At 47.0% G+C, this 14,607-nt stretch overlaps 1 pseudogene; it reads left to right on the forward strand.

The window, feature by feature from the left end:
* The first annotated feature begins 4,573 nt into the window (after positions 1 to 4,573).
* Positions 4,574 to 9,024, forward strand: LOC147982914 (uncharacterized; annotated as a pseudogene).
* The last annotated feature ends 5,583 nt before the right edge of the window (positions 9,025 to 14,607 follow it).

Below are 14,607 nucleotides of genomic sequence, written 5' to 3' on the forward strand. Positions count from 1 at the left end.
TTTCTTGTTTCTACTAATCATGACAGGTTCCGGAGATAGAAGTTTTTTGACGACGGACACATCTTCACCACCACGAGAGGTGCGACTACACACACTAGCTTACGACCAAGTTATCTCTCTACCACCTTTTCAGAGTAGATTTAATCCTGTTATGTATATTGATTGGGAGCTTGAGGTAGAAATAGTTTTTAGCCGCCATGATTTTTCTGAACTTGACAGAGTGTGAGCTTTCACTCGAGCATTTATTGGTTTTGCTTCTGTTGGGTGGAGTGGGCATCGTAAGAAAAACATTGATAACCAACCCACAACTTGGAAATATTTGAAAGCTATAATAAGAGACCAATTTATTCCTGCTTATTATCGTCGTGAATTGCTTCGCAAATTAGAACAATTAAAAGAAGGAAGTAACATTGTTAATGCTTACTACCAGGAGTTCAAATCGTACATGCATATTTGTGACAGAGATGAATCTGAAGATGATTCAAAGAATAGATTTTTTTTCATGGTTTAAACCATGACATTCGCGCAATATTTTGTTATATTCCATGTTGCATTACTAGTATATATGTCTGTACTTGTACGTTTGAGAGAAAAATATAGGAAAAATGCGTTGGGAGACTATGACAACTACTATTCTAGTTGAGGCTCACTAACACTGGTTGTACCCTCCCTCAATGCACCTACTAGAGCGGCCACAGCTCAGATTGTGAGCACGGTATCACCTCAAGTTTATGGTACATTACCATCATCCGTACCTAAGCACCCGAGTCATTGCAACAAGGTAACACTAAAGGTATTTATGACATAACTTCACATGAGGATGATGAATGCCTAGTTGACTTGAATACATCATGTGTTGAGTTACCTATTGATTTGAGCATAACACCTATTTTAGTGAATCGTGTTACAATTATCAATGTGTCATGTGATCAAACATCTACATATCAACAATGTCGAGTGCACCCATTCAATTAACTGTTGATGCGAAAGAACCATGTGAATCAGGAAATAAATCAGATTTGGCTCAAATACGTTTGAAAATAATTGTGCCAATGTTTAATCATTTTTTATGACATCTAATCTTGGTGATGATTTTGTGTCAAATGACTTGTTGTATGTTTGCTTATTTAAGCATGTTGTAGAATGTAAATTTGAAGCAGTTAAAGTTTATTTACCAATGTTTGGGATGGTTTAATGATGAACATTGTTAATATTTTGATATGAATAAGGGCTTTACTTATATGTGCAAACTGAGTTGCAATATTTTTATGCCTTCTACTTCTTGTGATAATATTTTGGCTTTATATTTCATAACATATGAAAGTTACTCATGTAAACATGTGTCATATGTGCAAAAACCAAGAGAAGTGAAAATGGATGACATATACATACATGACGTGTACACCTTGTCTTTTTTGGTAGCCACATTTCAAATTAAGTAACGCCGATGACGGCTTTGTTTTCAAGAATGGGAGGACGAAGAGGACATGGCTACCTTGGATATGATCACAAATATTGCTTATGCGTAATTAACTGAGGTGATTTCTAATAAAAGTTATGCAATAATTTATCTATATACTACTATTAATATACTACTATTAAAAGAGCAAACATGAATTAGTCTAAACCAACCAAACTTAATGTACACAAGAAAACCAGCACCGTCAGATCTACTCCACTTAATTATATCTGAGAGCCCGTATTACTTCGATGGTCTGCCATCGAAACGAATGGACAAGATTGAATGTTCTGCCCGTCTGCCATCACGTCTCGGCTTCCAAAAAAACACATCACGTTTCCAACTTCAGCCATAGCGCCCCTCCTCTAGCCGCCACAGAACTCCTTCCTGTTCCCATCGCCGCCGCCGCCTGCCGTTCCTCCTCTGCTATCGAGGGCGCGAGCGAACGGAACCAACCCCCGAAGCAACCGGAGCGGAAAACGGCGGAGGAATGGGGAGATGGCGTTTGCGGCGGCGGGGGAGGAGACGGGGCGGGCGTCCTACATCCGGGAAGGATCCCAAGGGTCGGGTCATCTCCGCCACAACGCGCACCGATGTCGCCGCGCGCCTCGGCGAGCTCCGCGACCAGATCCTCGCCCGCCGCGCCTCCTTCACTGACCTCGCCGCCCAGCACTCCAGCTGCTCCTCCGTGCGCGCGGCAGCAACCTAGGTACGCCTCCACTTTGCCCCACCTACGCGCTCTGCAGGCTGTCAGATAGGGTCTCGGATCGTGGAGAACCGGGAAGCACCAGACAGCGCGGAGGTCCTCTCCGGCCAGGACTACGTGACCAGCCCTCGATCCACCGCCGAGCCAAGAACTTCTCCGTTCTATTTCTTCTTCTGTTAACCAACCAAAACATTTTTCCTGAAAACAATCTGGTTAGGGATGAACCTACAACACAAATAATGGTTCTCTCCGGCTCTTTTCTTCAAAGCAATCCAAGGAAATGGTGCAAAGGAAATTGGAGCATAGGCATAGGCAACGGAAAATTGCTCAGGAATATCTCGATCTTATGCTTACTGCTGTGATGTACAGTGACTATAAAAAGGGTCAAAACAATTAGTGAGATACTTCTCTGGATATAGAGCTCATTGACACACACCTATAGTATGTGGTTCAACATTCATTACCTTGTGGTTGGTACTTCGTCCCAGCCTCCCAATCTTAAATCGGGAGTGAATTGTATGACTGTTTCCAGGCTTAAATCTGAAATTGTTGTGTACTATATGTGCATGCAGTGTGTATGGTAGAACCAATCGATGTGCAGAAGTTGGCATGAACCGAAGGGAAATCGGTGCGCCACCGGAAGGCTCGGCAGTGCTGATCGCCGGAGCTACACTACCGGCAATGGCATCCAAATTTTCGGTAACGCTCAAGGTATATACAGTGTACACACAAAGAGGTCCACATGTAATTATCTAATTATTGGATGCATCAGATTAACGTGTTGAATGAATCACATGTGTATACTTAAGACAAATGTATTAATGGTTAGTCATTTTTCTGTTTATCCTTTATACATGTCCTCCAAGGTAACCATGGTACTCTTGAGCCTAAGTACAGTGCTGCCATCTAACGCCGCCTGCAATTTTTTAGCTCCAGGAACTTGGACCATCCTGCAAGAAGAATTAGCTGAAAAGGTTGGTCTGTGCTACTTGTCTAAGGCTGAGTATATGCTCTTTGTTGTTAATTGCAGTGATAGTCACTATGATTGAATCCTGCAAGAAGAATTAGTTCTAATGATTTGAAGACTGCATATGTGCAGATCTAGAAACTCTTTCTTCCCCAGATGGGCAACGGGCCAAGCCGATCCGTTGTTGGCTCTGAAAGTGCACATGCATTGCTTCTGTACACTATTCATGATTCGAGGATTATATTTCGTAATGACCCAATTTTTTATGGTCACGGCAACCATGATCAACTTTACAGAAAGCCGAGGTTAGTAACAATTGTCTTTTATTTCCTCATAAAGGTGTGTGCATGCGTGTTGAATATCATCTTTCACTTTTTGGTTGAAGGTATTGCAGTCAGTAACAAGGTCCTTTTGTACTAATGACCAGGTGCTAGGTACAGATCAACTTAATGTTTACACTTGAACAAATACAGAATTGTGTTTGATCTTCAGATAGAGGCACCGATTGGGAGGTAACTCACACTACTCTAAACACCTTATTCTTATGGTGTAACCATAACACATTTTGCATCAGGAGATCACAATTTACTTGATTCACATGCATTTCTTACCACACGCATAACTCGAAACCTTGGTCTGTATGATGGGGACCCTGGAACATAAGGTGGATAAATAGAGTAGGTTATGGACATATAGGGAAGCTGTTCATCACATTAATTTTTCTCAATGGACTCATATTAAGTCCGGGTCTATCTGAATGTCCAACATATTCTGTGGCTGCAACTGTACGTCAGGGGGAGTTACAGTTATCTCAAAGCTAATGGCAGGCTAATTTTTTTGGACTTCTTGAGTGTTTGCATCTCTTGGTCATATAAATCGTAAAGTCAGTCAACCAATGAACTTTCATAAATCTTAAAGTCTGGCTGACTCCATGGGGCGGCTGCTCTTGCTCGGGACTCTGCTCCCCGACGCGGATGTGGTGCGGGGTGGTGCGCGCAGAGCAGACCTTCCTCGCCAACCGATTTGGAGGGTTGTACTTCCCCTATGGTACTCTCTTCCCCGTAGGTTCCGGTTGATGGCAGCTCGAGGTTGTCGGATCTGGAGCAGAACAGATAGATATTATAAGATTGGGACCGGAGGAAACTTTGGTCGACTGGCCCGGCAGTGGTGACGTCTCTCGATGTCGTTTTCCTCATTGGAGGCACAATCGAGGTCCCTCTTATCCACACCCGACCCCCCTCCCAGAAGAAAGTTCAAAATCTGCCTTGGATTGGGCGGCGGCGGCGCCATGTGCGTCGTACCCTCCATGGAGGCGCCGTCTTGGGATGCTTGGGTTTATGGGAAAGGGTTGCTGTAGGCGGTGGGCTCCGGGTGACCAGGGCTCGAGCGACGACGGTGGGTGGAGGTTGGCAGGTGGAGCGGCGTGGCATCTACCGCGTTGATGACGGCAGGTCTTGGCGGCATGGTGCAGCTGAGCCTCGGCGATGGATGCATCTGGATGGAAGAGCGCAGGGCGGTGGCACTGGAGGAGCCGTGGCGGCGTCGACGGATGGCTGGCCTGGCAAGGATGATGTGGATCTCCTTCCTGGAGATGGGTCAGCGGTTCAATGGTGATGGCGGCTTCTAAAACGTGTGCATGCGGTATACGCTTTAGTTTTGCTAAACCGGGTGCAGGTTCCTGATGCGTCATGCGGGCGGACCGGCGATGACCTCGGTTCTAGATGGTGGGAGTGAGGGCACTCCGCATTATCGAGTTTGTAGTTATGAGTGGTGGTTTCGGGTGGTTTGATGTATGTTCTTGTCAACCCGTTGTTGAATAATTAATAAAGATGGCTGTGCGCACTGATCGATGCAGAGGCCGGGGGTTTCAACCTCCTTTTCATTTTATTTTTTGCTGAAATGCATAACATCGATGCCTATACTCTTATTTTTAGTTGTATATAATATGAACAACATGACTTTTTCCTGGTCATAAATTGCTTGGAAAAATGCAACATTGATGCTAAAATCCCGACTAGATTATGGCCAGTGATGGAGATTATTTTGTATGCTGATGGTACCGGGGCGGCTGCATGGCATAGGGCCGCACGCTCGACTTCGACATCGCCGTCTTCAACAAGGAGAAGATCTCGCTCGCCGGCCATGACGAGGTCCGGACCTGCACTCCCGTTCCAATTCCTTGTCCCTCTCCAGGAATTGGTTTCTGATGTTTTTTTGTTTTGTGTGTGCCTCTGCAGTATATGGTGGCGGGCGGGCAGAACCTTTTCGCACTGCTCTCGGATGCCTCAAGGGTGTCAAGCCCTCTGTCGTGGTCGGATGGGGCTCCTTGGTTCAGTCCCATCACTGCACAGTTTCCCTCCTATCTGTCGAGATTTACTATGTCCCCCTACTGCTATTCTACTGAATATTGTTCTTGGAGCATCAAAGCCAATTGCTTTACTGGTGAACATGTGATAGGAGGATTCGTGGTTTACCGTTATTAGACCTATATGTAAATACATGCACAGGAGGATTCTTGGAGCCTTGTACAATTAGTAAGGCCATCAAAGCTAATTGCTTTACTCGTGAACATGTATAGGAGGGTTCATTATTAGACCTCTGTACATACATGTTTGCTCTGTGCTATGAAAAAAGACTCCTTTGGTGGTGAGAATAAAAAGGAAGAAATTTACTACTCACAATAAGATTTAATTGGGTGAACTGTGGAATCTGACTTTGTTAGAGGAAGGTTCAGAACTCACCTTTTCTTTCTTGCAGGATTGAGAAGATTGCGACTTTGGAACCTTTTTGATATATAGAAAGAAAGCAGATTGTGCTTGTAGATAATGGTAGTGAGAGGATCAAATTTATGGAATGTGGAGAGAGGTTTCACGGATTGTACTTGTACAGAAAGAGAGCAGATTGTGTTTCTTTTCAGAAGATAACTTTTGCCAGCCATTGTGTTGCTTGCAAGCAGAATACTTACTGATTCTGCTGAAGGTGTAGTTTATATATATATTGTGTCAGTCCTAACGTTAGTATATGCAACCTAACATGTCCTGTTAGTTTTGTTTATTTGCATCTTCTGCTTTCAGTCCATGGACACATGCAACATATGCAGAACCAGTGCAATCTGAAATTCCCTGGTCGAACCTGCTTTGAGAAAATAGTACCCAATGTTCCATGCTTTCCACTCTCTTTTGGTGATTATTTTGTGATTCTGTAAATAAAGGGAAACTGTTTTCGGATCACCCGTCCCTGCACCGCACTCATCATGCAGTTTGATACAGCTTGTGATATACCTTACACGTTCAAAACCATTATATTGTATGAATACCTTTGTAGGTCATTAGGCACAGTTGGAGTTGGTTGTGATGTAAATGTACATCTCTGGTCTGACTTGTAGTTTGACTAAGGTACTGTTGTATTGGCGTGTTTACGTTAATTATGTATGGTTGTCTGGTTGAGAAGTCCGCTGCGTGCATATTTGATATGAGATAATTATGTCTTAACTAGGATGACTCAAGAAATTTCTCTCTACGATTATACATGCGTTGCACGTGCACGCTTACTAGTTTATACTATACAGAACAAGAGTACTTCACCTCTTTTTGTTTCATGCCTAATTGCAGAACTACCGGACACTTGTACAATCCACATATGTAGATAAGGGAGAAAGAGACATTTAGGTGTTGTTCAAGAAATTATCTCTCGTCACTTTTAGCCCAAGAGAAGATAGAGTCCAAGTCTCTCACGTTCTGGACTCAGATTCGTACTGCACAGACATACCTGACTCAAAATGCCAAGAACTTTTGCATCCAGACTCTGAATTGGGTGATTCTTTTTTTGTTGGAAGGTTTATTTCGTGCACTGTCCAACCCAATTGGATTCAACGTTACACCCACAGCCCCTGTTGTTACATACATGGGACCATTTACTAGAACTCGTGCATGCCAATTAAATTACCATGTACTTTCTTTTCTTGGTAATGATTCTAATGTTCATGAGAATATGATGTTGCCTAAATTAAATACATTTGTTTTCCTTACAAATGAAGGGTCTATATTGGACAAGAAGAATGAACATAGGAGCATGATCAAGCATGGAGATGATGGCATGTGCATGGGGAACAAGAACAAAGTTTTTGGTGGAGTTTTCAGCACTTTGGAGCCACCATGTTGACGTACAAGGACATGAACGAAATATACAAGATGGTCTTTCATAAATTTCGTCCATAGCTTAATATAGGTGTTGCCCCATCTTATTTTTGGGCCAGTCCCATGTAATTTTAAAATACTACTTATAGACTATTTTTTAGAGTCCGTATTGTAGGAGAAATGACTCAGGAAGTGTTTTAGTCCCACCTTGCCAATGGGGGATGAAATCCCTTCTCTTTTCCCCTAAAAATACATCCCTTAAGGCACTATTTAGACTTTAGTTTTGTTTAAATCAAAAGTTCGCCATAGTTGTAGCTTCGCGTACTTTGTTTGTGTTCTACTGTTAGAATCTGTGTATATAGTGTTGTACATTGTAACGTTTATCTTGTTGTACTCTCCGGGTTTGTTGGATCATGCCGCGCCATGGCCTGCGTGCCTACATTGTAGGGAGATGGGTGCTCCACTTTCCTGACTTATTCTCTGTACTCTGTAACAGTGAGCATCAATCAAGGAAATATTGTTTCCAACTTGGTATCAGCTGCTTCCAGGTCCCCTTCATGGCCGGCACAAACTCCTCCCCGTCCGTCGCCGCCATGGACTCTGTCACCTCTCCGGCCTCCCTCACTTCCACCGCGCCTGCCGCCACCACTGCCGCGGCCTCCTCCTCCACTTCCTCCCCGCCGTTCGTCTTCGGCACGGCACCCTCTCTCTTCAGCAGCAGCTCCGCCGCGACCGGATCGCAGTTCGCCCCTCTCTTCTCCTCCGCCACTACGGCGCCACCACCCCCTGCCCCCGCCTCTCCATCTACAACGACCATATCTCCAACCACATCAAGTTCCTCCTCAACCCTGCGGATCACAACTACCACAAATGGAAGTCCTTCTTCCTCATGGTCCTCATTCGCCACGGCGTCAAGTTTCTCATCGAGCATCCTCCTCCTCCCAACGCCGATGCTGCCTACCTCGAGCTCGATGCCCACGTCGTTATCTGGATCTACGCCATGCTCGCCAACTCCATGGTGGATCACGTCGGCGGCGCCACCAACACCTTCGCTCTCTGGCACAAGATCAAGGATTTCTTCCTTGCCAATCGTGCTGCCCGGTTCATGATCCTCAACCGGCAGTATCGCAACCTCAAGCAGGGCGATCTTCCTGTGGCCGAGTACGCGCGGCGCATGAAACTCCTCACCGACGGTCTCGCCGACATCGAGCACGCCGTCACCGAGGTCGATCTCCGCACTCAGTTTCTTCACGGCCTCGACACCATTCGAGTCGTCCTCGGCAACCAGGAGCTGCCCTTCAACACCGTCCTCTCTCGGGTCATCCTGGTCGAAGAGTCCCAGGCGCAGCGCACCGCTGAGGAGAGCGCCTCGGCGTTTGCGCTCCCCAGTGGTGACCGCGGCCAGAGCAGTGGCTCCGGCGGTGGTGCTCGCGGTTCCGGTGGAGACCGCACCAACAACCGCCCCCAGGGCCACCTTCCTCAACAGCAGCAGCCTGCCCCTGGTCGTGGACGCGGTGATCGCTCGGCCGATGGCGGTGACTGTGGCCGCGGACGTGGCTGCGGTCGTGGACGTGGCCGGGGCGACCAGTCGGGCCGCGGATCTGGATCGCAGCTCCAGTTCTCGCCGTTCACAGGCTACTTTGCGCCCTACGGCATGGCGCTCCCCTCACCCCGCTCTGGATGGGTGCCGCCGAACGCCGACGGCGTCCTCGGCCCACGCCCCGGCTCCCACGCGCACGCCTACCCCATGTACTAGCCTGCACCGCCTCCTCCGTCCTACCCGCTCCAACCGCCGTCATGGGAGCACCTTGCGATGCTCAACGCCGCCTACAGCAACTCCGGCTTCCCCACCACTCCCGACACCGAGTGGTTCCTCGACAGCGGCGCCTCTTCCCATGTGACGGGCAGTCAAGGTAACCTCACCACGTCAAGTTCTTCATTAACGCATGTACCTCGCAGCATTCTTGTTGGCAATGGTCACTCTCTTCCCGTCACTACCACTGGATCTACCGTCCTCCCCCCTCACGATTTTAAACTTACCGATATTCTTGTCTCCCCAAACATCGTCACTAGTCTTATTTCTGTTCGCATGTTTACTAAAGATAATTCTTGCTCCAATGAATTTTATCCGTGTGGTTTTCTTGTGAAGGATCTACGCACTCGGAAAGTTCTCATGATCTCCGCTAGCACCGGCGACCTATATCCATTCATCGGCAATAATCCGGCGACGGCGACCGCTTTCCTCACCACTTCCTCGGCGTTGTGGCACCGCCGACTTGGACACCCAAGCGCTCACACTCTGTCCACATTATCTCGCGACTTTCTTAGTGTTTGTAATAAGGAGCCACACTCTGTATGTAGTGCATGTCAACTAGGACGCCAACCACGTCTCCCTTTTCCTTCCTCTACTAGCAAAACTTGTGCTCCCTTTCAATTAATTCACTGTGATTTGTGGACCTCTCCGGTTGTAAGCTTCTCTGGATATCAATACTACCTCATTCTGTTGGATGATTACACGCATTATTCGTGGTCCTTTCCTATGCGCCATAAGTCCGACACCTCCACTATCCTCCAACGCTTCTTCACATATGTTCACACCCAATTTCATGTCATCATCCAAACCACGCAATGTGATACGGAGGTGAGTTTATCAACTCTTCTCTCCGCTCCTTCTTCTCCTCAAACGGCGTTGTCTATCGCTTTTCTTGCCCCCACACCTCCCCACAAAACGGTAAAGCCGAACGACTCATTCGCACAACCAACGATATCGTCCGCACGCTCTTACTCCAAGCCAACCTCACTCCCCCGTTCTAGGTCGAGGCCCTCCACACCGCCACGTACTTGCTGAACCGCCGCCCCTCTCGCACCATTGCACCTCACACACCATACTACCTTCTCCATGGCACACAACCTGATTATTCACACTTACGGGTCTTTGGGTGTTTATGTTTTCCCAATTTATATGCCACCACCGACCGCAAACTAGCTCCCCGCTCCTCCCGCTGCATCTTCCTAGGATACCCACTCGAGCACAAAGGCTATCGGTGCTATGATCTCACCACTCGCCGCGTCATTGTATCGCGCCATGTCACGTTTGATGAAAACGTGTTCCCGTACACGCCCACACCGCCCTGGCACACCAGCACCACGACCACAGAAAATCCCCATGCAGCCTCGACCCCACCGGATCTCTTGGATCGCCCGTACCCACCTCCACCTACCTCGGACGGGGCCCCACCTCCTCCACCAGCGACTCAGCCACCCAATCCCGCAACCCCCTCTCCCACCCCCTCCGCCACGTGCTCGCCCACCCCTGGCTCGCCCCCCGCTCGCTGCCAATCCGCCTCGTCCAGCGCGCCTGTATCCCCAACTACCCCCCGATCCCCCTCGCGATCAGTTCCCACTAGCTCGTCTGCCACCGTATCCGCCTCGGATCACTCGCCACATGCAGCTGCGTCCTATGTTCCTGTCCCCACCGAATCCTCCTCGCTTTCCACACCGTCCACTCCGCCTGTGCCACACCTCCCTCGCCATGCCATTCCAGTTCAGCCACCCAACAATGCACACAGGATGTCCACACGCGCTAAAACTGGTTATCTTATGCCAAAACGCTTATTTCTTGCTGCCACCTCCTCCGACACCATATCTCCCATCCCACCCACCTACAAATCAGCCCTCAAAGACCCACATTGGCACCAGGCAATGCTCGAGGAATATACTGCTTTAATGAACAACTTTACTTGGTCCTTGGTGCCTAAACCTGCAGGTGTCAATCTTGTCACGGGAAAATGGATTTTTTGGCACAAATTTAACCCGGATGGCTCTCTTGCTCGCTACAAAGCTCGGTGGGTCATGCGTGGCTTTACTCAAGAGGAGGGTGTGGACTATGGTGAAACTTTCAGCCCGGTGGTCAAACCAGCAACCATCCGTGTGGTACTCAGCATTGCTACTTCTCGCTCATGGCCTATTCACCAGCTCGACGTCAAGAATGCATTTCTTCATGGGGATCTTCACAAGACAGTGTATTGCAGCCAGCCTTCGGGGTTCGTGGATAGCTCCAAACCGGATCATGTTTGCCTTCTTCGCAAGTCCCTCAATGGCCTTAAGCAAGCCCCACAGACTTGGTTTCTCCGGTTTTAGGCATTTCTTCTTCACTTGGGATTTCGGGCATCCAAGAGTGACTCCTCTCTTTTCATCTTGCACCACGGTAACTCCATTGCATACTTGCTCGTTTACGTTGATGATATCATACTTACGGCTAGCTCCTCCACCACCCTCACATATATCATCAACTCTCTCAAGTCCGAGTTCTCAATGACTGACCTGTGTGCTCTACATCACTTCTTGGGCATCAATGTCACCACCAACTCCTCTGGCCTTTTCTTGTGCCAACAGCAGTATGCTCTTGAGATTCTCGAGCGCGCCAAGATGCTAAATTGCAAGCCCGTTTCCACGCCCATTGACACAAGCTCCAAGCTGTCCTCTCACACCGGCGCTGTACTCTCCAATCCTACACATTACCGTAGCCTTGTTGGGGCCCTACAATATCTCACCCTTACCCGCCCAGACATTGCCTATGCCGTTCAACAAGTGTTCCTCTTCATGCATGCCCCTTGGGATACGCACACGCAACTTGTCAAACGGCTTTTGCGCTACATCAAAGGCACGTCTCATTATGGTCTTCAGCTATTCAAGTCCTCCTCCATGGATCTTCTTGCCTACATCGATGCCGACTGGGCAGGTTGCCCGGACACCCGTCGGTCCACCTCCGGGTTCTGTGTGTTTCTTGGGGACAACCTCATTTCCTGGTCTTCGAAGAGGCAACCTACCATTTCACGTTCCAGTGCCGAAGCTGAGTACAGGGGCATTGCAAACTGTGTGGCTGAGTCCTGCTGGTTACGCCAACTTCTCCATGAGCTCAAACTCCCTCCGACTTGTGCAACCCTAGTCTACTGTGACAATGTCAGTGCTTCTTACCTTGCCTGCAACCCAGTTCAGCATCAACGAACAAAGCACATTGAGATCGATTTGCACTTTGTGCGTGACCGTGTCGCTCTTGGGGAAGCTCGCGTTCTTCATGTCTCATCAAGCTCTCAATATGCAGACATTTTCACGAAGGGGTTGCCGTCTCCAGTCTTCACAGATTTTCGCTACAGCCTGAACATCCTTCCCAACGGAGTTCTGGCTGAGGGGGGGGGGTGTTAGAATCTGTGTATATAGCGTTGTACATTGTAACGTTTATCTTGTTGTACTCTCCGGGTTTGTTGGATCATGCCGCTCCATGGCCTGCGTGCCTACATTGTAGGGTGACGGGTGCTCCACTTTCCCTACTTATTCTCTGTACTTTGTAATAGTGAGCATCAATCAAGGAAATATTGTTTCCAACTTCTACAACCAGAAAAAAACGTCACAAAAACCCACCTTCATTAATAAAGCTTTCCTTTTATAATCGCAATATCCATTCTGCAATTTCAGTTTCTTGCTTGTTCTTTGTTTGCATGCAGGAAACAGACCTCGTGGTCAGGTTGATCGTGCTCCGGCACCGTCAATAACCTCTCGGGGTTGATTTAGCGATTGGCAAGGCTTGACATCCTCGCACGTTCGTAGTCAGATCGTCAAAGTCTATTCCAAAAAAACGACAGCCACCATCTCATTGAAAGACGGGACACCTTTGCCTCTATCACCCAAGCAGACGATTAATAAGAGTATGATCTTCACACATACACAAAAAGATTAACTGAAATATTATATTTTGGGTTTAAGGCGTCAAATACCCCAAAATCACCCGTTAGAGTTACCATTTGCAAAGGTTACTCCCCAAATTTTTTAGACGCTGACAAGTGATGCACTGCTTGTTGTAACCTAGAAATTTTCCCATTTCCTGTTTGTTCATTTATTCAAAATGTTTTATCTCTTGAATCGTGCATCCAAATCCCGAACAGTTTTCACTCTTGGATTTCTCGTGTCGAGATCTTCGAAACTAAATCCCATATTAATAGGTTTCAACAAACTTTTTACATGAAAAAACCTGGAACAACCAAGATACTAAAAAAACCCGAAACCCAAAAACCAAATACCAAAAGAAAAGAAAGAACCAAAAAAAAGCAAAAAAGCAAATACGAAAAAACGGAAGAAAAACCGGAGCTTGAGAGCGCGGTTGTGCTTTTTGACCTTTTCCTCTTTTCCATGTTTCTTGTGGAAGAACATTTTTTTTTAGATGCATAGTGTGCTTCTCGTGAAAGCAAATCTGTGCTTCTCGTGAAAGCACATATTTTTTTCGTTGTGCTTCTCGAGAAGGAAAAAAATATGTGCTTCCACGAGAAACAAATCTCTGTGCTTCTTGAAAAGAAAAGTTTTGTGCTTCTATAAGAAGCAAACCCGTGTTTCTCGTGGAAGCATATTATTTACGATAAGCACAACTATGTTTCTAACAGAAGCAAACATGTGCTTCCATGAGAAGCGACTATGTGCTTACTATGTAAGCACATGTTTTTCGAGAAGCACAACTGAGCTTCTCGTAGAAGCAAATTTGTGGTTCTCGAACCATATATTTTTCCCTTTTGTAGAATCTCAACTATGCTTCGCAAAAAAAAATCTCTCTAAAACCTAGGGAAACCGGTTGAAAAACAAAAGGCGAATAAAAATGAAAGGAAACATCTAATTACCAAAAATGCATAAAAAGCAGAAAAACTAAATTCAGAGGGAGTGCTCAACACACGACATGTGGCAGCGGCTTGGGCGCACCACTTGGCGCGCTCCCAGGCCAAAAGAGTGACCCTTCCGGAGCCCGCAAGGGGTCACCCTTAGTTAGTTTTTTCTCTAGGTGATCATACAAAACTTTGTTGCTCAAGAAGGTTTACCGGTACAGAAATAGGATCATAAGGATGACCTAGCCGGATGTGGCGTCCTATACCTAGAGTTGTCGCTTGCTTCGCAAGGCTATGAGCCTTGAGATTGAAGTTCCTATGTTCATCAAAAAAAAGCAACTATGTAACAACGATTTACGTTCGACGATCTCCTTGCTAATTTTACCATAAGCTCCTTGGGATCGTTGGTTGATATCTTGCACTACCGTTGAGTTGTCAGGTGCAATATCCACACTACTAAGTTGTAGGTCTTTTGCCAAAGCCAAGCCCTCCCGGCAAGCTAGGGCGTCAATGCATGTTGGATCATGTACGTATGTTGTTGACAACCAAAGCCGAGGCACCAATATAGACTCCATTCCACTGGCATACCTACAAAAGGCAGCAGCTGCACTCCTATCTCCCACACGAGCAAAGTCCCCATCCACATTGATTTTGACATGAGCTGATCGTGGTGGGAGCAATTTGTGGCGACG

This window comes from Triticum urartu, chromosome 2A (genome assembly GCF_056163025.1).
Source record: "Triticum urartu cultivar PI428250 chromosome 2A, HENAU_Tu73, whole genome shotgun sequence".
Lineage (NCBI taxonomy): Eukaryota > Viridiplantae > Streptophyta > Magnoliopsida > Poales > Poaceae > Triticum > Triticum urartu.